Here is a 22,671-nt window from a genome sequence, read left to right on the forward strand (position 1 = left end):
GATGATCGAGGTATGATCTCATACCTCGTGTGGAGCTTTAGCATTCTACCCTCGCGGTGCGGCTTCGCCCACCGAGTCTTGTCCCTCGTTTTGCCTTTGTATTAGTATGTGCATGAGTTTGCCTCTTGTCAGCTTGCACTCTCTGAGTGCAGCTTCGAATGTATAGTGTATATCGTTTCACTTGGCTTACAAGCCACGACACACACTTATGCACTTCAGTTCTCAAAAGACATCGTCTTAGGTGCAAACCTATTTTCAAGATGTATAGCTGGTAAAACAGAGGTAGCGGTCGGACCTCCCAAATTGACGTATTTGGGATAGATGTGTTACAACCTTAGTTTGCCTATTCGATATGACTCAGATAACCTTGTTTGGGATCCTGTGCATGAGTAGAGCAGGGATCCTAGCGATGTACTTGCGCCATGCGTTACCTCACCTCTGATGTGAGACCTAGTTTCTAGGCTTTCTGGTTCAACCATGATTGTGGCGCCTTCATTCGTGAAGGTATTGTTGGATCTCTTACGAGGGATCCATGTTCCTCCTCTAGTAGCTGTACCCTTAGTCACGTACGATATGTTTGGACTACGAGAGCAGATCGAGAGGTCTATAGTAACCTCTAAGCGTGTATTGACACATTAAGCTAATCCTGTTATGTTGCTTTCGCCTAATAGACAGATTACTCGCGATTGTCTAAAGGACCCGAGCACGATCAGTTGGAACTGGAATGAGTTCACTGCGGGCTTCTATAAAGTAGAAGCATTGGGAATTTCCTGCGAGAGATCCATACCCCTCTTATCGTGGTTGTACTTTTAAACAGGTACGTTGCATACTACGATGAGTAGGATGAGAGGTTTATGTCTTCCTCGAACATGCAATGGCATGTGTTTGAGATCACAAGAGTGATGTTTCTACCCTCACTAGGGATTGACCTCTTTTAACGTGATTATACGTTGAATAGGTACAATGCATACTGTGGTGAGTAGGATGTGAATTGTTTGCTTGCCTCGAACGCGCAATGGCGCGTATAACTCACTTAAATAATAATCATGCGCCTTCACAGGCAAGATGCTCGATTGGGTTGAAAGACCAGAGCATGAGAATGGGACGGCGGTTAAGAAACCCTCCGTCGTGCTCATTCGGAACGGTTCATCAAGAGAGAGGATGGATGGTACAAAACTCCGATGGACAGTCATATATGGTAATTTCGGGCAAAGATCCGACCTTCCCCAGTCATCGGAGGTTAGGGGAAATCCTTTGGGCCACTTCTGCAGAAGTACGGATGCGCATCCATTAGGCCTTTGTTTGCCTTTGGGGATTTACTCTCTTGGTCACAGACCGTCCTCTTAGGAAGCGGACTCAGTCAGTCATTCGGGGTATAATAAAATACATAGCATAATGGACCCCCGAATCGATCTCGGCTGTTTCTACATTTTGCCTTGTGCGTACCCACAACGGCCTGCTCAGTAATGAGACAAGATATAACTTATACACATGATCGTGAGATACACATGTTGTGACGTGCTTTGCTTGCTTGCTTGTTAGCTCGGTAGTTCAGTATGCTATTCGTTGAGCTAGGTACGCCCGTCGAGGCGTTACCCTTGTTGGTTAAACTGCTTACGCAGTTCCTTGCTTGGTAATGACTAGCTTCTCATACTAGTTGATTGCTTATCTGGTATTGCTTAGGAATTGCTTGTGATGTAATAGCGTGTGCCTCACAATTAATGTAATCACTTGTCGATGGACTGAGCCATCCTATGATACTTGAATGTATTACGAGTGTTGTTATGAATACCTGTCTTATGAAATTGCTTTGCTTGGCTGGTGGATAGAGTTAGTTACTCTTCATCCATTATATTTGTGAGATTGCTATAGTTGTCTGTTCAGCACTCTGATCCTTCCTGCTTTTTTTACGTAGCTGTGTGCTTTACTAGAGCTTTGCTTACTCCACAGCACATTTGGTTAGATCTGCTAGTCTTGCTTGTTTCTGCTTGAGCTAGCATTTATCTTACTTATTGCAGCTTCTGCTCTTTCTTGTCCTTTGCAGGCCTACTAGTCTGTTGTGTGATTGACCCATTTTCATGGGCAGGTGGTGAACAGGTTGAGACAGCTTGCGATGGCATGATGATGCGATGAATTCAAGGCAATGCCCTTTCCTGACGTTGCGCTCCTGGGGACTCTTTTGATAGATGGTACAAGGTTTCTTTGGAAGTATCTCTTTCGATTATAACTCTGCATTTCTAAAACTGTATTACCAAAATGTGGTTCTTCTTTAATTTCAATAAAATATCTATTTGAACTGCAAATCGGTTTGTAAGGGGGAAACTGCTTTTTGGTTGTAATGTGCCCAAGGTCTAGGGACTTGTTGTTTTGAACCTGATCTTCCGCTGAACTTCTGTTTTAAACTCTGATAAATGATTGATTTCAAAGCTTTCAACCTTTTTCATAAAAGGTTTCAAGTCCACGATTTTGGGGCGTTACATAACCAGTGGTTTCACTGAGGCCCATTTTGAAGTATTTTGCAAGCTCAGTACAATGTCCTTGCAACCAAAGCTTGACATTCCCAATAATCTTCAGAATATATTGTCTGCTTCATGAAGCACAATTAACAAAACCTTGCAGAAAGCTGCTCTTGTCTGAATCTTGTATAATAGAGCATCAGAGTTATCACTTCCATAATGGCATGCAACCCAGAATCCATTTAACAGATTAGGAAGCACAGAGATGTTTTGTTGATTCATGATCTGTTGGCACCATGAATCAATGGAGAAACTTGTGAGGATTTTATGTTCACATAAACTTGAATTTTCCCCGGTTTTGTTGCTGCTGCTCTCATTTGGTTCACCTTCATCATCTGAAAGCTGTCATGTGAAGGCTAACAAAGTAAACAACACATAAAAGTTGAGAATAAGTGAACACAGGAAAGAAAGAATCAAGAAATAGCCCAAATAATGGCATCAAACAGAATAAACAATATTTTAGAAATTTTTATATCACAGTAGTATAAAATATAAATCAATGATCAACAAGCAATAAAATAGGTAGACATGCATTATATAAATATAAAAAATATATATTATCATAGTCACAAATATCGGTCTCGAACATATCTTAGCAAGGCAATTTCTCTAGGTTTGGTTGATAAATATAAACTTGGTGCTTAAAAAATTTTTAAAAACAGTAGCAATAAGTGAGAAAAGCAACACATAATACAAAAAATAAGTAAAAAAACAAAAGAAAGAAGAAAAACATAGTTAAGATATAATAAAAAGTAAAAGGCAACTTATAATATCATGATATTATCACGATAATATCATGACATATATAAATTTATGATATTTTTAAAATATTGTGATATTTTGCCTTTAATATCGTTTTATGAATTTACAGCTATATTCTCCCTTCTTATGTTAAATCACATATGAGACTTATGTATCATATGTGTATTACATTTAGTGTGGTACCCCCTCTTTGTATTTATGTGTACATTTCATTTTTTCAGGGGTACTTATGGATTTTAGCATTAGTTAGTGGTAAGCTTAGTTGCCAAAGGTGGTGCCTAGGTATAAGCCTAGGTCGGTATTTTTTTTTCCGTTGACTGTTATCAACATGTATAAAAGGGGGAAAAGGGTCATTTTTCCCCTTTTTTCGCTCCACTCTCTCTCGCTACGTTCTCTCTCCTTTCTCTCGCTAGGGCAGAGCCGAAGAAGGTCAACCTTCTCCTCCCTCTACAGGTACCACTACCTCTCTCTCTCTCTCTCTTAAAAGTTGTACTCTCCATATGAACCTTATAAACAAAGGTAAGTGAAGAAAAAGCATTAAAGTATTCTAATAATGTGTTCAGTGTTTCAAGCTGTTGGTGCCACAGTTTTCTTCATCATATTTTGGGACATTATTTGGTAGCATTTTGTTTAACATTTCACATTTTGTTTAACATTTTTAAACTGTCCTTTTGAGTTCACACTTCACAGTTTGGGCTGGCTCTGTGGTGTGATTCCAATGATGTGAGTGTGACATATTTGATCAGAATATAAATCTAGAAAGATCAAATGCTCAGTGATGGCTTGCCTATAAAAAAAAAAGAGTGATGAAGCAAACTGTTGGGTGTCATATTTGTACTAAATAGACATTATCGGTTTATTAGGATCACTTTATACCAAGGTTGCCAGACTAGGAAACGGAAGCGGGAAATGATACAGAAAGTGGAAGCGAGAAGCAATGCATTTTAAAATATATAGGAAGCGGGAAGCGAAGAATAAATAAAAGAAATATATGAATTGAATGAAAATCAAAATGAAACACAAATAAAAACTAAAATAAAAGTGACGAATATTAAATTTCATGTTTTTTTAGTGTAAGAATTAAATGTATAACAAAATCTAAAAATGATGACTACCAATTTAGAGAAAGCACATGGAAGTGAGTGAGAAAAGTGAGAGAAAACACATAAAACACAAGAAAAGTTGAGTAAGAGAACATATAAGAAGAATAGATGAGGCGTGTGGAAAGCATAGGAGAAGCATGGGGGAATCGAGGTTCTCATCAAGTTTCGGAAGCGAGGAGTATCACGCTTCTGAAGCGAGTTTCCAGGAAGCGAGCTTCCCACCTATCTAAGAAGCTTCCGGTAGCTCTGCTTTATACACCAGTGTAAAGAGTATTTCCATGAAATTGGGATCAATGCTGCCATGAATAATATTTTCATCTATGTTGTGGCAGTTATGTTTTTCTCTTTTTTTTCCTCTTATAAACCAAACATTTTTGCTTGTTGGCTTTTGTAAATTTCCTTTTGACTTTTTCTCTAAATTACTGATTCTATGAAAGAAAACCAATCATTTTTTGAAAATCCCCTACAAATTCCCGCGCGGACAAGTTAGAAATTCTTCTAAAAAGATTTACTGTGATCCGAACAAATCTCAGCCACACTCCAATTTTTGTTACTGGCTATTTCCAATGTTGCATGTGTGGGCACAGATATACATTTGTTAGGGTATAAGTGCACAGATAAACATTTGTTTGGGTATAAGTTCACAGATCTCATCTTGGGCAGTCAATGGGCCGGATCCATGTCTAGTATCTGACTGAGCCCAAACCCAAACATCAGGATAGGCATAAAATAATGACCAGAACCCAACTCAAATTAGGTTTAACTATGTTTTTTGGGGGACATTTTAAAAAAAACACCTAAATTTTGGTTGATTATAAAAAACACATCTAAGTTTTCAATATTGTTAAAAACACACCTAAACTTTTTTATAGTTAATAAAAAACCTAGGGTTTGCTCCTGTTAAAGTTGTCATTAAATGTGTGCTGCAATTACAAAAAAAAACTTAAGGGTTTTTTTATTATGAATTCATATTTTGCTGATATGTTATTTGTTGCTTACTCCTTTTTATTTAGCAAATTTAGATGTTGCCTTTTTTTAGATTCTTATCATTTTTTAGAACAATGGAAGGGGGCTTCATCTGCAAGTGCTAGTGGGTCCACATTTTCAAATTTGGAACATATTCAGAACTTTAAAAGAAAATCAGGTGTTCCAGCATGGGAGTGGGCCTATATTAAGGACAAACAAGATCTGAATTCTGTGACATACCTTAAATGTTGAACTTATAAAGGATTTATATAAAATAAAACGACATCTACTTGGGATTGGAAGAAAAGTGAAGGCTTATGATAAAACAATTGCAGAAATCAAGCAAGTACTTTCTAAGTACATGGAGGAATCAAAGAAGAATAGAGATGAAAAAAATAAGAGAGAGACAGTTAATATATACGAAAGAAATGAAAGTTTATTCTCAGTTTCCGATTATGGAGAAGGACGTGAATGCAGTTTCATAGATGGAGGGGAGTAGTACATTCGGCTTTAGACCAAAAGGGCTATGGATCTATACTTTCAAAGTGATTCAACAGAGAAAGGAAGGCAAGCAAACAAACAAACTATGTTTGAAAATTGCTTCAAAAAGGAAAAAAGAGAAACAGTGTACGAGTACATTAATAGGTGATTTTATGACGGTGGAATACCTTTTAATACGGCGAAGTTGCCTTCATTTTACAGTATGATTGAAGCTATAGGCCAATTTGAACAAGGGATGAAGCCTCCATCATATCACGAGTTGCGAGAACTACTTTTGAATAAAGAAATGAAGAAAATGAAGGAGTTCTTGGACCAATACAAAGTGCATTGTTCCAAACATGGATACAAAAGGGTGTACACTCAGTAATTTTTTTGTTAATTGCCTTTTGGGAACAATGTTTTTGAAATCAGTTGATGCATCAAATGAAGTAAAAGATGCAAATTTGCTTTTTGCATTGTTGAATGATATTGTTGAAGTTTGGGAGGAAAATATGGTTCAAGTTGTTATTGATAATACCTCAAACTATGTGAAAGCAGGTAAATTATTTATGGATAAGAGAAAGCATTTAGTTTGGACTCTTTGTGCTGCACATTGTATAGATATGATGTTGGAATATATAGGATAATTGAAAGAGTTGAAGAACATTTCCGGAAAAGCAAGGCAATTGGTGGTATTCATTACAAACATTCTCAAGTGTTGAGTATGATGAGAGCACACACACAAAAAGACTTACATAGGCCTGCAGTGACAAAATTTGCCATTTTTTTACTCTAGAAAGCATATATAATTGGAAAAAATGCCTAAAGTTCATATTTCTTAGAGATGATTAGGAAAAAAATAGTTTTTCAAAAACGTCAGTTGGTAAAAGATGTGAAAGCATGATTTTGAGTTCAAAATTTTAGAAGAGAGTGAGTTCAAAATTTTAGAAGAGGATCGAGACACACTACTAGACCAACTCATAAGATATAGAACTGCTATTGGGCCTTTTGGAGTTAGCAAAGAGGAAGAATAAAGTGTAAACCAGAGTTACCGGAAGCGCCTAGGTAAAAGGGGAAGCGCACTTCGGAAGCACGAAACGTCGCACTTCCGAAATGTGTGGGGAAGCATCCCCCTTTTTTGGGAAGCGCGCTTCCCCCTCGCTTCCCCATTTTTTCATTTTTTTGGCTTCCCCCTCGCTTTCAGTTCGCTTCCTAGGTCGCTTCTGGTTCGCTTCCTTGGTCGCTTCCGAGACGGTTCGTAATTTTCTTCTTAGTGGTCCCACGTTTCCCCGCTTCCTAAATTTTTGAAAGTGTCTCGCTTCCCGCTCCTGCTTCTCGTATCGTTTCCCGCTCCCGCTTCCTTGACTGGTAACTCTGGTGTAAACCCTAGGTAAGATGATTAAATTTCATATAACCCCTTTTGCATTATTTTTATAACTTATATACAGTTGAGAGTTATTATCGTGAGGGGTTTATTGAAAATCAGAAAAGTTATCAGTTGGTCTTGTTTATATTTTAACTTTTAATGGTCTCTTTTGTAATTTTCTTTATTGACCCTAATCACTACTTAAGGGTGATTAGGGCTAATCGTGAAGGTACTTTTCTATCTTTTCTCAAACCAAGTTTCAACATGGTATCAAAGCCTCTCGTTCTTGGGAGAATCTAACGCCTAGGCTGAATTTCTTTCTTCCCTCTTTATCATAGTTTTTTTCTTTCTTCTTCTCTCCTCCTAGCCTATATCTAGTTTGTTCGATCTTCCTTCTGATCGAACCCTAGGTTCTTTCCTCAGTCTCACGACCTGGGATCTGACTAGTTCTACACAATATGTAGATCTGATCAGACACCCTAGATCGTGTGTTCCTCTTTTGCTCCTTGTTGATGACGCCTCAGTAATATTGATGGATCGTGGTGCATCAGATCTACCATCATGTGGAGATTGCGTGGAGCAAATCTGACATCATGATCTTGTTGCATCAGATCAGCAATCATTTTGTGATTGGGTGGAGCAGATCTGAGATCGTGCAGTAATTGGATGTCGTGTAGCGTGGAGCGTTGATGTCGGATCAGATCTGAATGGTGTGGCTGACTACCTGTTGCTCGTATCAGAGTCGTGTTGATGTGGTAGGTGTTAAATCTGTAGTGCTTGCTGTCGTTGGAATCAGATTTGCTCGTATCAGAGTCGTGTTGATGTGGTAGGCGTTAAATCTGTAGTGCTTGCTGTTGTTGGAATCAGATTTAATCAGATCTGATTAATTTTTGTTGAAGTTCAGATGTGAAATCAATTTTTGTCATCTAAAATTAATTTTTATAGTGGTGATCAGATTTATTATCTTGCTGGTGGCGTCTGTGATATATATATATATATATATATATATATATATATATATATATATATATATATATATATATATATATATATATATATATATATATATTGCAAGACAAGGATTTTATTTCAGCTGGAATCTATTTCTTTACTATCAGTTTGCTCGTGATTACTTTCTGGTTATTATTATTATCCGGCTCATTAGCTAGATACTGTCAGCAGTGAAATACCATGGCTGAAATAAAGTCCAGTGATGGTGAACAAAGGTTTGAAGTGTCTACAGAGTACAAAGCTTTTGCTAATCCCTTCTCTTATGGGTCGTCCGTAAAGCTGGACGACAATAATTATAAAAGGTGGTCGAGGACTTTTATGATGTCTGTGTCAGGACATCGTCGAAAACATATTTTGTTAAAAAAGGAACCAACAGAGAAAACTAGGAAATATGCCACATGGCAGGAAGATAATGACATTGTTATGTCTTGGATTATGAACAGTGTTCAGCCACATATTGCAGACGGCTTAATTTACTATTCTACTGCAAAGGAGATGTGGGATTCATTACGTGACACGTACTCTCAAGACAAAAATGTCAGTAGAATTTTGTAAGTTGAGCAAGAGATATTTCAGTTGCAGCACACTACAAGAAAATACGTTGTTAGCGATGGACGTTAGCGACAGAAAGATTCCGTCGCTAGTTAGTGACGGATTGGCGAGCGACAAATATTCGTCGCTATAATTACTGAATCTTATGAAAATAGCGACGGAAGATAGTCCGTCGCTAATTAGCGACGGATGTTGTGACAGACTGTTTTGTCGGTACGATCGCACCATTTACCGACGACGTTAGCGACGGAACCTAGTCCGTCGCTAAATAGCGACGGATGTGGCGACAAAATATAATTCGTCGCTATTTTCGCGAATTCGATTTTACATTGGCTTAGCGACGGAATTAATCCGTCGCTAAGCCGTCGCTAACTTTCGAATAACCCTAATCCCAGGCAGCTTTTCCTTTTCTTCTTTCGCTGCTCCTGTCGTTCGCCGTTCGCCGGTCCCGCTCCCGCCGTTCGCCGCCCGGAGAAAGGTAACGCCCTCCCATTTTCGGCAGGGGGTTAACCCCCTGCCGGAAAACGCAGGGGGTTAACCCCCTCCCGGTTCACGCAGGGGGTTAACCCCCTGCCGTTTTCGGCAAGGGGTTAACCCCCATTTTCACGCAGGGGGTTAACCCCCTCCCGTTTTCGGCAGGGGGTTAACCCCCGTTTTCACGCAGGGGGTTAACCCCCTCCCGGTTCACACAGGGGGTTAACCCCCTGCCGTTTCCGGCAAGGGTTTAACCCCCGTTTTCACATAGGGGGTTAACCCCCTGCCGTTTCCGGCAGGGGGTTAACCCCCTCCCGGTTCACGCAGAGGGTTAACCCCCTCCCGGTTCACACAGGGGGTTAACCCCCTGTCGTTTCCAGCAGAGGGTTAACCCCCTCCCGGTTCACGCAGGGGGTTAACCCCCTGCCGAAAAACGCAAGGGATTAACCCCCTGCGTCCCCTGCCATTTTCGGCAGGGGGTTAACCCCCTCCCGTTTCCGGCAGGGGGTTAACCCCCTTCCGGAAAACGGAGGGGGTTAACCCCCGCGTTTTCCGGCAGAGGGTTAACCCCCACGTTTTCCGGAAGGGGGTTAACCCCCTGCGTTTCTTGCAAAGGGCTAACCCCCTGCGTTTTTCGGCAGGGGACCCTTGCCCCCTGCCTTTCCGGTAGGGGGTCGACCCGGGCAGGGGGTCGACCCCGGCAGGGAGTCGACCCCGGGCAGGGGGTCGACCCCGGGCAGAGGGTCGACCCCGGCAGGGGGTTAACCACCTGCCATAACAGGCTGGGGGTCGACCCGCTGCCCGAACAGGGGGTCAGTTAACTCCCTACGTTTCGTAAGGGGGTTAACCCCCTATGTTCCGTAAGGGGGTCGACCCCCTGCCGGAACAGCAGGGGAGTCGACCCCTTACCAGAACAGTTTTTTTTCCATGGTGACTTCATTTTAAAATAGTGGTTTTTTGTGCAGATTTTTCAACGGAACTCGCTTGTGCCCCGCCACCCGTGGTAAGTAAGTGACAAAAACAATGTAAATCGGGTAAATACCCGTGGTGAGTAAGTGATGCAAGCGCATCACATGTTATTTAATTTATTGAATGTAACACTTTATTGTTCACACACTCACTTAGTTGTTGATATCTAGGACTGCTTTGTTGGAGTTCGGAGATCATGCTGAGCATGATTTTAATGTATGAATATGGAAGTGTTCTTATTTTTGGAGTACGGAGTCCATGCTAGGCATGGTAGTAGTTAGTGGGATATTGAAGTGTGTTTGCTACAGGTACATATTTGAGATTTGTTTGATATGAATTATTTCAATGTATTGCAATGTTTGATGTGATTGTATCCATGCTTACATGTAGTTACTTTCAATTTGATTATGTCTACCATGTGAAATTGTATACTGAAAGCATGCTTCAAATGAATGTATCGTGTCATGAATAGTTTGCACATAAAAATATTAAGTTATCAATGCATGTATCATAATTCTTGTGATTGTATGACATCATATATTGCATGATAAATTTGATATTTTCTTCATCATAGCATTCTGATGGTTCTCTTTTAACTGGTTAGGATACTATTCGCAACATCATACGACAAAATGACTGCAAACCGTGAATGGATGTACCGTAGGATAGTGGACAATAAGTTATCGCATGAATATATGGATGGTGTTGACAGTTTTATTGAATTTGCAACGGCAAGTGTCAGTACAATAGATCCCACAGGTCGGATTAGGTGTCCCTGCAAGATTTGTAAGAATAATCGATTTGTAGAACTTCATGGCGTTAGACATCACCTATACAGGAAGGGTTTTGTGAGTGACTATCAGAACTGGACGTTTCATGGAGAAAAATTTAGAAACGATTTTGATGCACGGGTGAATATGGTGCACGATAATCTATATACGAATTTGATATTTGATGTCGCAGGAACAGAACTGGGTTCTGCTATGAGTTCTAGTGATGTAAGAACTGCCATAGATGAAGAATCACCAAACGATGCAACTAGTAGATTTTATGATTTACTTAGAGATGCTGATGAGCCACTTTGGAACGGTTGTGAGAGTCACACTATCTTGTCTGCAGTTCTTCAACTAATGAATTTGAAGTCCGAGTATAATTTGAGTCAATCATGTTTTGATCGTTTGTGCATGATTGTGAAGAGTATGTTGCCTAAAGATGAGAAATTGCCACAAAATTTCTATCGTGCGAAAGTTATGGTCAACGCTCTAGGTATGGGTTACAAAAAGATTGATGTTTGTCCAAATCACTGCATGTTGTATTTCAAGGAGTAGGAAAATGACATATCATGCCCGTCATGTGGGCATCCTCGGTTCAAGCCAAAGACAAGAGGCAATGGTAGCACGAGATCAAAGGAAGTTTCATACAAGTCGCTCCGCAACTTTCCTATCACTCCTAGATTTCAGCGATTGTATATGTCTTCAAGGACAGCTAAACACATGAGATGGCATGCAAATAAAGTTCGACACGATGAAAACAAGATCACGCATCATGTTGACGCTGAAGCTTGGAAGCACTTTGATCGTACTCATCAGAACTTCGCAATGGAAGTGCGAAATGTTAGACTCGGTCTATGTACAGATGGATTTAATCCATTTGGGGGTAGATCAACTCCATACTCATGCTGGCCAGTATTTGTTACTCCATACAACCTTCCACCAAGCTTGTGTATGAAACGTCCAAATCTTTTCTTGTCTCTGTTGATCCCTGGTCCGACCTCACCTGGCCAAAATCTTGATGTATATCTAAGGCCATTGATTGATGAATTAAAAGTACTGTGGGATGACGGTGTTACCACGTATGATGCCCACAAAAAACAAAATTTCAACATGAAGGCCGCTGTTCTATGGACAATCAGTGACTTCCCTGCATATGGTATGTTATCTGGTTGGAGCACACATGGGAGGTTGGCTTGTCCGTACTGCATGGAGGATTCCAAAGCTTTTAGATTGAGGCATGGAAGAAAGCCTTGCTAGTTTGAGTGTCATCCTCGATTCCTACCCAGCGATCATCCGTTATGACGTCAAAAGAATGCATTTAAAGCAGACACAACTGAAATGAAAGGTTCATCCTCAAGATTGTCCGGCATAGTGATTCTAAGAAGATTGCGATACTTTCCAGATGTATTAACAGATGCCCGCAGTCCTACACCCTTCCGTGGATTTGGGAAGGATCACAATTGGACGAAAAAATCTATTTTTTGGGAACTACCATATTGGCCGACCCTATTGATACGACATAATTTGGATGTGATGTATGTAGAAAAAAATGTGTTTGATAATGTGTTCAATACAGTAATGAATATTAAAGAAAAAACGAAGGATAATCAGAAGGCCCGTATGGATTTAAAATTAATATGTAAAAGACCAGAATTGGAACTCAAAGAGTATAATGGCAAAGTACTGAAACCAAAGGCGAAGTAATTGCTCGGACCTGATCAAATAAAACATGTATGTCAATGGTTGAGACAACTGAGATTTTCAGATGGATATGTCTCTAACATTGCTCGGGCTGTGAAGATTGACGATGGACAGTTATATGGGTTGAAGAGCCATGATTGTCATATCTTTATGCAATGATTGATACCCCTAGCATTCCATGATATGTTAGACAAACCTATATGGGGGGTATTGTCTGAGTTGAGCGGATTTTTCAGAACATTGTGCGCATCGGAGGTCGTTGTATCAGATGTAAAGAATCTCGAGGACTCTGTCATCACCACTGTTTGTCTGTTAGAAAAGATATTTCCACCAGCATTTTTCGATGTTATGGAACATTTGATCATACATCTGCCATATGAACTAAGGGTTGGTGGCCCTATGCAATATCGATGGATGTACCCATTTGAAAGGTATATGTTTTTTTATATTTGTCTCTTTAATGACAGATATTTAAAATTTGAAATGTATATTCTTGTCAGATGCATGTTCGACCTAAAAAAAAGGTTCGTAATAAAGCAAGAGTAGAAGGCTCTATTTGTGAGGCGTACACTTTAGAAGAGATTTCAAATTTCTCATCTATGTACTTCGAACCTCATATTCCAACACGTTACACATGACCGCCCCGTAACGATGATGGAGAACAAGTAACTGTAGCTGACAAACTGTCGATATTTCAACCACTTGGGCATGCATTTGGTAGTTGCCGATCAAGGCTATTGACAGATCGAGAGCAAGATGCAGCACACATCTATATTCTTTTTAATTGCTCAGCGATCGACCCATACATCGAGTAAGTATATGTATATGCAACTCAATTATAAATCCTTTTATGTTCTATATGTGGATACATGGCTCAGTAATATAAGTATTTGTGGTTTGCAGACGAATTGATCTGGAGTTGCAAAGCGAAGTTTCACATCTCACTGATGCAAAAGTACAAAAAGAATGTGAAACTAAGTTTGTGGAGTGGTTGAAACAGTTGGTAAAGAAGCTAACATAAATTTTGTACTTATAAACAACACTAAGTTACTTAATTGATCGTGATCACAATAATTGTTTATGTCTGTGCGTAGGTTCGCCATGGTGATGTTAAAGATCAAGGAATATGTGATTTAGAAAATGGTCCGACCAAAGTTGTGCAATACTACAACGGGTATATCGTAAATGGTTATCGATTCCATACAAAAGACTACGGTATAAACAAATCAACGATAAATAGTGGCGTGTGTGTCAAGGGTAGCAGCTACGGTGAAAATGAACATGATTACTACGGTGTTATAGAGGAAATAATGGAGTTGACTTACTTAGGCATGAATAACAGGGTTACGATATTCAAGTGTCATTGGTTTGATCCAACTGTAACAAGACTCGACAAAGCTTCAGGCATTGTGGAGGTGAATCATAAATCCAGGTTTGGAACATATGAACCATTCATATTAGCCTCGCAAGCTCAACAAGTTTATTATACTTCATATCCGAGTATAAAAAAGTCAGATAGAAATGAATGGTGGGCAGTTTGCAAGGTGAAATCCAAACTATACCCCGAGTATGATCAGTTACAGGAAGATGAGTTAGCTGAAGACAGTGATTACTATTAATCAGATGATGTCTATGACTTCGCTTATGGTCATGATGTTGCGCATGATATGCATGTCATATCTCCATTGGCCGATGAAACATTCATAGAGGAATGTGATCCAAATGATGTACCAAGTGGATGGGCAAACAATGAAGAAGAAGAAAAAGAAGAAGAAGAAAGTCAAACTAGTGACGAGGAAGAATTCTCAAGCTAGTGAGCAAAATCTTATACTACAAACCTCTATTTAAATGCATTGTAATACTTGATGTGAGTTGTATTGCAATACTTGGTGTGAATGATTAAAAATTTTATTTGAATGTATATTAATACTTGATACGAATGATTCAAATGCATTGTAATACTTGATGTGAATGATTTCAATTATCTGAATGTATTATAATTTATGCAATTAACGAATGATTTGAATTAGTGCAATACTTGATGTGAATGATTTGAATTATTTGAATGCATTGCAATGCTTGATGTGAATGACTTGAATGCATTGTAATACTTGATGTGAATTATTTGAATGTATTGTATGACATATGTTATTTGTTAGAATATGGTTCGTGGAGGTTATAGTGGTCGCTCATCCAGTAGTAGCCAGGCTCAGCCTTCATCTTCACGGGCTCCTGAGATAGGTATATCATATAACTAATTGGATGCTTGATTAGTTCAAATGCGCATTCTGAGAATTTCTAATGTATTTTTTTACAGATGATGTTGCGCCTGTACACGACCCACCTACACCAGTTGATCGCACAAGTCAACAGCCAACACAGGAAACAGGGTCTTCTCAGGCTGGCACAAGAAGACTCATTCGAATAGTGTATATCGATAATCGACCGTAAGTATTTTGTTTTCAATTATTGCATATCTTTTAAATATTTTATATTGATATTTACTGTGTAACAATTCATGTGCAGCACGAGGTTTGAGCCACAAGAAGTAGTACGGGATATTAGGAATTCACTTCTTCAACATCTACCAGGACCAGTTGCTCAATGGAAAGAGTACCCAAAGGAGGTGTTAGACAGATTGTGGTCCTCATTCATGGTATACAGTTGTTCCTCATAGTTAATGTGTTTCATATTTAACTTATTTAAGCAATGTCTACTAACTTTCTGAAAATATTTGTAGGCTTCGAATCGCTTCGCAACTACGGTGGAAGAAAATGATGCAAGGATGGTGTGGCAGAAGGTGGCTGTCAATCGATTTGCAGACATGCTGCACACTATGAAGACTGCAGCAAAAAAAGCATCTGGCGTAGTAGATGATCCATTACTGTGGAAGGGCCATTGTCCTATTACTATCAGGAGAGATTACTGGGATGAAATGTGCGATAAGTGGGCAAGAGATGCATATAGAAATCACTCTGCGAAGGCTACACAAAATCAATCGAAGATGCCCGAAGCCCATCTACACACAGGTGGATCTAAGACATTTGGGAGCCACCTAAAGAAAATGGTAACTTATCAATATATAATATTAATTTTACAAGTATTGTTGCAAACTTGTGTACTAAATCTTTTGTCATTTAACTTCGCAGGAAGCAGAAAAAGAAGGCAGTGTACCATATAAGGATGTGTTTGTAGAAACACATAAACGGAAGACCACGGGAGTCTTTGTATCAGAGAAGGTGAGAACGACAACTGTATGTATTAATTCTATTAATAATATTGCAATATATATGCAAGTTATCATAATGTTATCATTAATTATTAATGAATACTTTAAACATTATTTTGTAGGAGGCATATGAGCAACAGATGGTAGAGCGATATGGCGATGACGCTACTCAGCATCCATCATTTGATCCTACAGCATGGGTGATTGCAGCAGGTGAACCCAAAAAAGGTTGCGTGTTCGGGTTTGGGAGTAATATGAACACTTCACCAGTTATTGGTTCTTCCAGTTACGGCTCACCGACTTCTTGCGCCGACATAAGCTCCAAGCAGCCGACTATACTTTCCGGTGATGATGTACGCGAGATTATTAATGAATCACTGAATAACTACTTCCAATACACCGTCGCCCCCTTTCTCCGAAATGAGATCAAGGCCGCTGTTCAGGATAGGGGATCTTCGATTCCAGGTCCCTCTCAGGTATAATCACATATTCAGTTTTTTGTCTGCCTTAGAACACATATGAGCATAATCGAATCACATATGCAGTTTTTTGACTGCCTAAGAACACATATGAGCATGTTATAATCACATATTCAGTTTTTTGACTACCTTAGAGCACATATGAGCATGCTATAATAACATATAGAGTTTTTTTATTGCATTAGAGCACATATGAGCATGCTATAATCACATATAAAGTTTTTTTGCCTGCCTAAGAACACATATGAGCATGATAGAATCACATATAAAGTTTTTTTGACTGCATTAGAACACATATGAGCATGCTATAATCACATATTCAGTTTTTTGACTGCCTAAGAACACATATGAGCATATTATAATCACATATTCAGTTTTTTGACTGCCTTAGCACACATATGAGCATGCTATAATAACATATAGAGTTTTTTTACTGCCTTAGAACACATATGAACATGATATATATCATTTATGATAGAATCACATATAAAATTTTTTGCTTTGCCTGCCTTAGAGCACATATGAGCATGCTATATTCACATATTCAATTTTTTGATTGCCTTAGCACGCATACGAGCATGATCGAATCACATATATAGTTTTTTGCCTGCCTTAAAGCACATCTGAGCATGGTAGAATCACATATAGAGTTTTTCTAGATGCCTTAGAACACATATGAACATGCTATAATGACATATTCAATTTTTTGACTGCCTTAGCACACATATGAGCATGATAGAATCACATATATATATATAACTTTTTGTCTGCCATAGAGCACATATGAGCATGATAGAATCACATATAAAGTTTTTTTGACTGCATTAGAACACATATGAGCATGCTCGAATCACATATTCAGTTTTATGCCTGCCAAAGAACACATATGAGCATGTTATAATCACATATTCAGTTTTTTGACTGCCTTAGAGCACATATGAGCATGCTATAATAACATATAGAGTTTTTTTATTGCATTAGAGCACATATGAGCATGCTATAATCACATATAAAGTTTTTTTGCCTGCCTAAGAACACATATGAGCATGATAGAATCACATATAAAGTTTTTTTTACTGCATTAGAACACATATGAGCATGCTATAATCACATGTTCAGTTTTTTGACTGCCTAAGAACACATATGAGCATATTATAATCACATATTCAGTTTTTTGCCTACCTTAACACACATATGAGCATGCTATAATAACATATAGAGTTTTTTTACTGCCTTAGAACACATATGAACATGCTATATATCATTTATGATAGAATCACATATAAAATTTTTTGCTTTGCCTGCCTTAGAGCACATATGAGCATGCTATATTCACATATTCAATTTTTTGACTGCCTTAGCACACATACGAGCATGATCGAATCACATATATAGTTTTTTGCCTGCCTTAAAGCACATCTGAGCATGGTAGAATCACATATAGAGTTTTTCTAGATGCCTTAGAACACATATGAACATGCTATAATGACATATTCAATTTTTTGACTGCCTTAGCACACATATGAGCATGATAGAATCACATATATATATATAACTTTTTGTCTGCCATAGAGCACATATGAGCATGATAGAATCACATATAAAGTTTTTTTGACTGCATTAGAACACATATGAGCATGCTCGAATCACATATTCAGTTTTATGCCTGCCTAAGAACACATATGAGCATGTTATAATCACATATTCAGTTTTTTGACTGCCTTAGAGCACATATGAGCATGCTATAATAACATATAGAGTTTTTTTATTGCATTAGAGCACATATGAGCATGCTATAATCACATATAAAGTTTTTTTGCCTGCCTAAGAATGCATATGAGCATGATAGAATCACATATAAAGTTTTTTTGACTGCATTAGAACACATATGAGCATGCTATAATCACATATTCAGTTTTTTGACTGCCTAAGAACACATATGAGCATATTATAATCACATATTCAGTTTTTTGACTGCCTTAGCACACATATGAGCATGCTATAATAACATATAGAGTTTTTTTACTGCCTTAGAACACATATGAACATGTTATATATCATTTATGATAGAATCACATATAAATTTTTTTGCTTTGCCTGCCTTAGAGCACATATGAGCATGCTATATTCACATATTCAAATTTTTTACTGCCTTAGCACACATACGAGCATGATCGAATCGCATATATAGTTTTTTGCCTGCCTTAAAGCACATCTGAGCATGGTAGAATCACATATAGAGTTTTTCTAGATGCCTTAGAACACATATGAACATGCTATAATCACATATTCAATTTTTTGACTGCCTTAGCACACATATGAGCATGATAGAATCACATATATATATATATATATATATATAACTTTTTGTCTGCCTTAGAGCACATATGAGCATGATAGAATCACATATAGAGTTTTTTTATTGCCTTAGATCACACATGAGCACATGATAGAATCACATATAGTGTGTAATTTATTTCATTATATTTTGTTTATCAATACTGACTGTTCTTTTCTTGTGTAGGCTGCTAGCGATAATCAGCGTAGTGGAGCTGAAGGGACAGATAAAGACAATGAACAAGAAGATGCACAAAATCTTGGCGATGATTAGAGGACTGTGTTGAAGAAGTTCTATTTTTTTTATTTTTCCTAATTGTAATTGTTGAATTGTAAATAATTAAACTTCTTAATTTTAAGGTGGAACGATTAATTGTTGTAGATTCTTGTTATATGAATTTTTTTGTGTGGTTTGTTTTTTATTTACAGGAAATATAAATTGTACATGAAATAGAAATTGTACAGTTCTCGGTATTTAATTTTCAAATAATTTTTTTTTAATTTTTTTTTGTGTTTGCGACGGATTAGTGACGGAACCATCCGTCGCTATTCATATTAATCTAGCGACGGCATAGCGACGGAAGTAAATCCGTCGCCAAGCCGTGGTCGCCGTTTAGTATCGGCGGATTGGCGACGGAATATAGCGCTCGTTATTCCGTCGCAATTAGCGACGGACCTGGCGACGGAATAATTCCGTCGCCAGTTAGCGTCGAAATATTCGCGACGTAAGCATACTGTCGCCTCGTTGTCGCTAATCCGTCGCTAACCATGTTAGTGACGGAATGTGGTCGTCGCTAATCTACTGCTTTGTTGTAGTGGCAGGGTGATCAGAATCTTTCCCAATATTATGCATCAGTTAAATCAGCCTATAAAAGGCTCAACTCTGTTCGTCCTCCCTGCTGCACTAATCATAAAACCCATCAGGAGTAGACTATGGTGGCTCGTTTTCTATCAGGATTATCTCCAGATTACTCAGTAGCCAAGGTGCAAATGCTTACTAGCTCAGAGATCCCTACTCTAGCTGATGCCTACAACCGGTTAAGTCGTCTTGCTGTTACCCTTCCTCCGCCTCATGGAGACTCTCAGACTTTAGCTCTTGTTGTCACTGGTGGAGGAGGGCATGGTTTACCTAGTTCTTCCAGAGGCAGAGGTCGTGGAAGAGGCAGTGGAGGTCGTAGCAGGCTTCAGTGTACATATTGTGGCAAGCAAGGGCACCTTGAGGATCGTTGTTGGGATAAGAACCCTAGAAGTCGCCCTCAGAGCTCATTATCGTTCCCCAAAGCACCAACTCCGGTTGTCTCTTCCATCACTGAACCTGTGCCTACTTCTTAAACCAATACGATTACTCTCAGTCGTGCAGAATATGATCAACTTCTTTCTTAAAGTTCTGCATTTGTGTATGCCTCTATTGTAGTGACTGATGTGGCATGCTCTGCGGGTACTCAGTTGGATGATGGAGGTAAGATATGGATTATTGATTCTGGCGCCTCTCAACACTTTTGTGGAGATTCACATAGTTTCTCTACACTGGTTCATACATCTTTCCCTCATCATGTTAAATTGGAAGATGGTAGATTATCCCCAATGGTGGGGCAAGGAGATGTGCATTTTACCCCTACATTACGGATTCAATATGTTCTCCATGCTCCACAGTTTCCTAAGAATTTATTATCCATAAGCCAGCTTACAAAAGAACTAAATTGTCGAGTTATATTTGACCCAGGTTCTTGTGTATTTCAGGATTTGCTGTCTGGGAAGAAGATTGGTGGAGGCCATGAGGAGGGAGGTGTTTATATCTTACACAACCTGTTGGAGTAGCAACTTCGTGTGTGGAATCGAGTTCTAATTCCTACTAATGGCATCTCAGATTGGGTCATCCTTCTCTTTCCAAGCTTCAAAGAGTCATTCCACAGGTCTCTCCTACAGCGTCCTTTCAGTGTGAAGCATGTCAGTTGGGCAAGCATCATCGTAGTTCTTTTTCTTTAAGTCAGAGTTGTACTAGTCAAAGTCCTTTTGATCTAATTCATGTTGATGTTTGGGGGCCTAGTCGGGTTCCTAATAGGTTTCAGTCCAAGTATTACCTTGTCATTGTTGATGACTACTCTAGAGTGTCTTGGGTCTTTTTAATAAAGGAGAGATCTGAAGTCTTGTGTATTCTCCAATCTTTTATTCTTGAAATAAATACTCAATTTGGTTCCATTGTTAAAATTGTTCGCATTGATAATGCTCTTGAATTCAAATCTAGCAAACTATTACAATTTTATCGGGATAATGGGATTTGCCCTCAATTTTCATGTGCCCATACGTCCCAGCAAAATGGGGTAGCTGAAAGAAAACACTGACACCTTTTGAAAGTAACCCGAACCCTTATGATTCAAACAAACATGCCAGCTTCTTTTTGGAGAGATGCCCTTCTTACTTCTTGTTACCTTATTAACAGAATGCCTTCTACTGCTCTTAATGACCAAATTCCTATCAGACAACTTTATCCTGATTGTTCTTTGTTCAAAGTTTCTCCTAAGGTATTTAGTTGTGTTTGTTTTGTGCAAAAACTTGGACCTACTAGGGACAAACTAGATGCACAGGCAACTAAGTGTGTCTTCCTTGGGTATCCAAAAAACCAAAAAGGGTACAAATGTCTTGACCCCATTGCTCGTAAAGAGTATATCAGTGCGGATGTCACATTCTTTGAGACCATTCCTTACTTCTCGCCATGCGCGTCTCGTGTGAATCCTGATATGTCCACATCATTTCCCTTACCCATTCCTCCCATTCTTTTGGAGTCAGTTCCTTTATTGCCTTCATTATGTTCTGATCCCTCTTCAACTCGGTTCCATGATCCTCCACTGGTGTATACTCGTCGTCAAGCCTCCTCTCGTGGCCCTTCATCGTCTTCTTCTCCTGCAGTCAGTGATCCTGATTATGTTGATGATTCTATTGCTTATCCTGATGATCATAGAGCAGATCCTGAGATTAAAAATGATTTGCCCATAGCCCTGAGGAAAGGCATGCGTCAGTGTACTCTGTACCCAATTTCAAAGTTTGTGTCCACAGACAAGATTGGAAAGAGCATGCAAAACTTTCTATCTGCTTTATCTGCCATCTCCAGTCCTATCAATCATCAACAGGCTTTATTAGATCCTCAATGGAAACAAGCAATGCAAGAAAAAATGGACGCCTTGATTTCTCAAGGGACTTGGGAGCTTGTCGATCCTCCTTCTGATGCAGACATTATTGGTTGTAAGTGAGTGTACACTATTAAATATCATTTTGATGGCACTCTGGAGAGACACAAAGCTCGTCTAGTCGCCAAAGGCTACACCCAAACATATGGGGTGGACTTCTTTGAGACTTTCTCTCCCATAGCCAGAATGGGCACTATACGCTTAGTTACTTCTGTGGTTGTTCATCATGGGTGGAGTATGACTCAGCTTGATGTGAAGAATGCTTTTCTGTATGGGGATCTATCTGAGACGGTCTACATGCAACAACCGCCTGGCTTCGAACGACAGGGAGAGTGTGGCAAAGTGTGCAAACTAAAAAAGGCAATATATGGCCAAAAGCAAAGCCCGCGTGCATGGTTTCACAAATTGTTTGAGGTGATGTCTAAATTTGGTTTCCAGAGGTCACCATCAAATCATTATTTGTTCATAAAGAATAGCTCTAAGGGTTTTGTGACTATGGTTGTTTATGTTGATATAATTTTAACTGGAGATAATGAGCAGGAGATTTCAAGCACCAAGGCATATCTGCAGAAATACTTTATTACAAAGGATCTGGGTCCTCTCAAGTACTTATTGGGAATCGAAGTAGCAAGAAATAGAGAAGGTATGGTTCTTTCTCAGAGTAAATATGTGCTTGATCTTTTACAGGAGACAGGGATGCTTGGTGCAAAACCAACCACTATTCCCATGAATCCTAAATTGTTCTTGTATGACAAGCAATCTGAGGCA

General features: G+C 38.9%; 1 protein-coding gene and 1 long non-coding RNA gene across 2 annotated transcripts in view; one reads left to right on the forward strand and one right to left on the reverse strand.

The window, feature by feature from the left end:
* LOC149818443 (uncharacterized) overlaps positions 1-22,671 on the reverse strand; it is a 1,135,480-nt gene that overhangs the window by 824,104 nt on the left and 288,705 nt on the right. The gene's annotated exons all lie outside the window — the stretch shown is intronic.
* On the forward strand, positions 16,294-19,099 carry LOC149818451 (uncharacterized). The gene is made up of 2 exons (XR_016427008.1): positions 16,294-16,378; positions 18,906-19,099. It is a non-coding gene; the product is annotated as an uncharacterized LOC149818451 (long non-coding RNA).

This window comes from Nuphar pumila, chromosome 13 (assembly GCF_984573655.1).
Source record: "Nuphar pumila chromosome 13, dmNupPumi1.hap1.1, whole genome shotgun sequence".
NCBI lineage: Eukaryota > Viridiplantae > Streptophyta > Magnoliopsida > Nymphaeales > Nymphaeaceae > Nuphar > Nuphar pumila.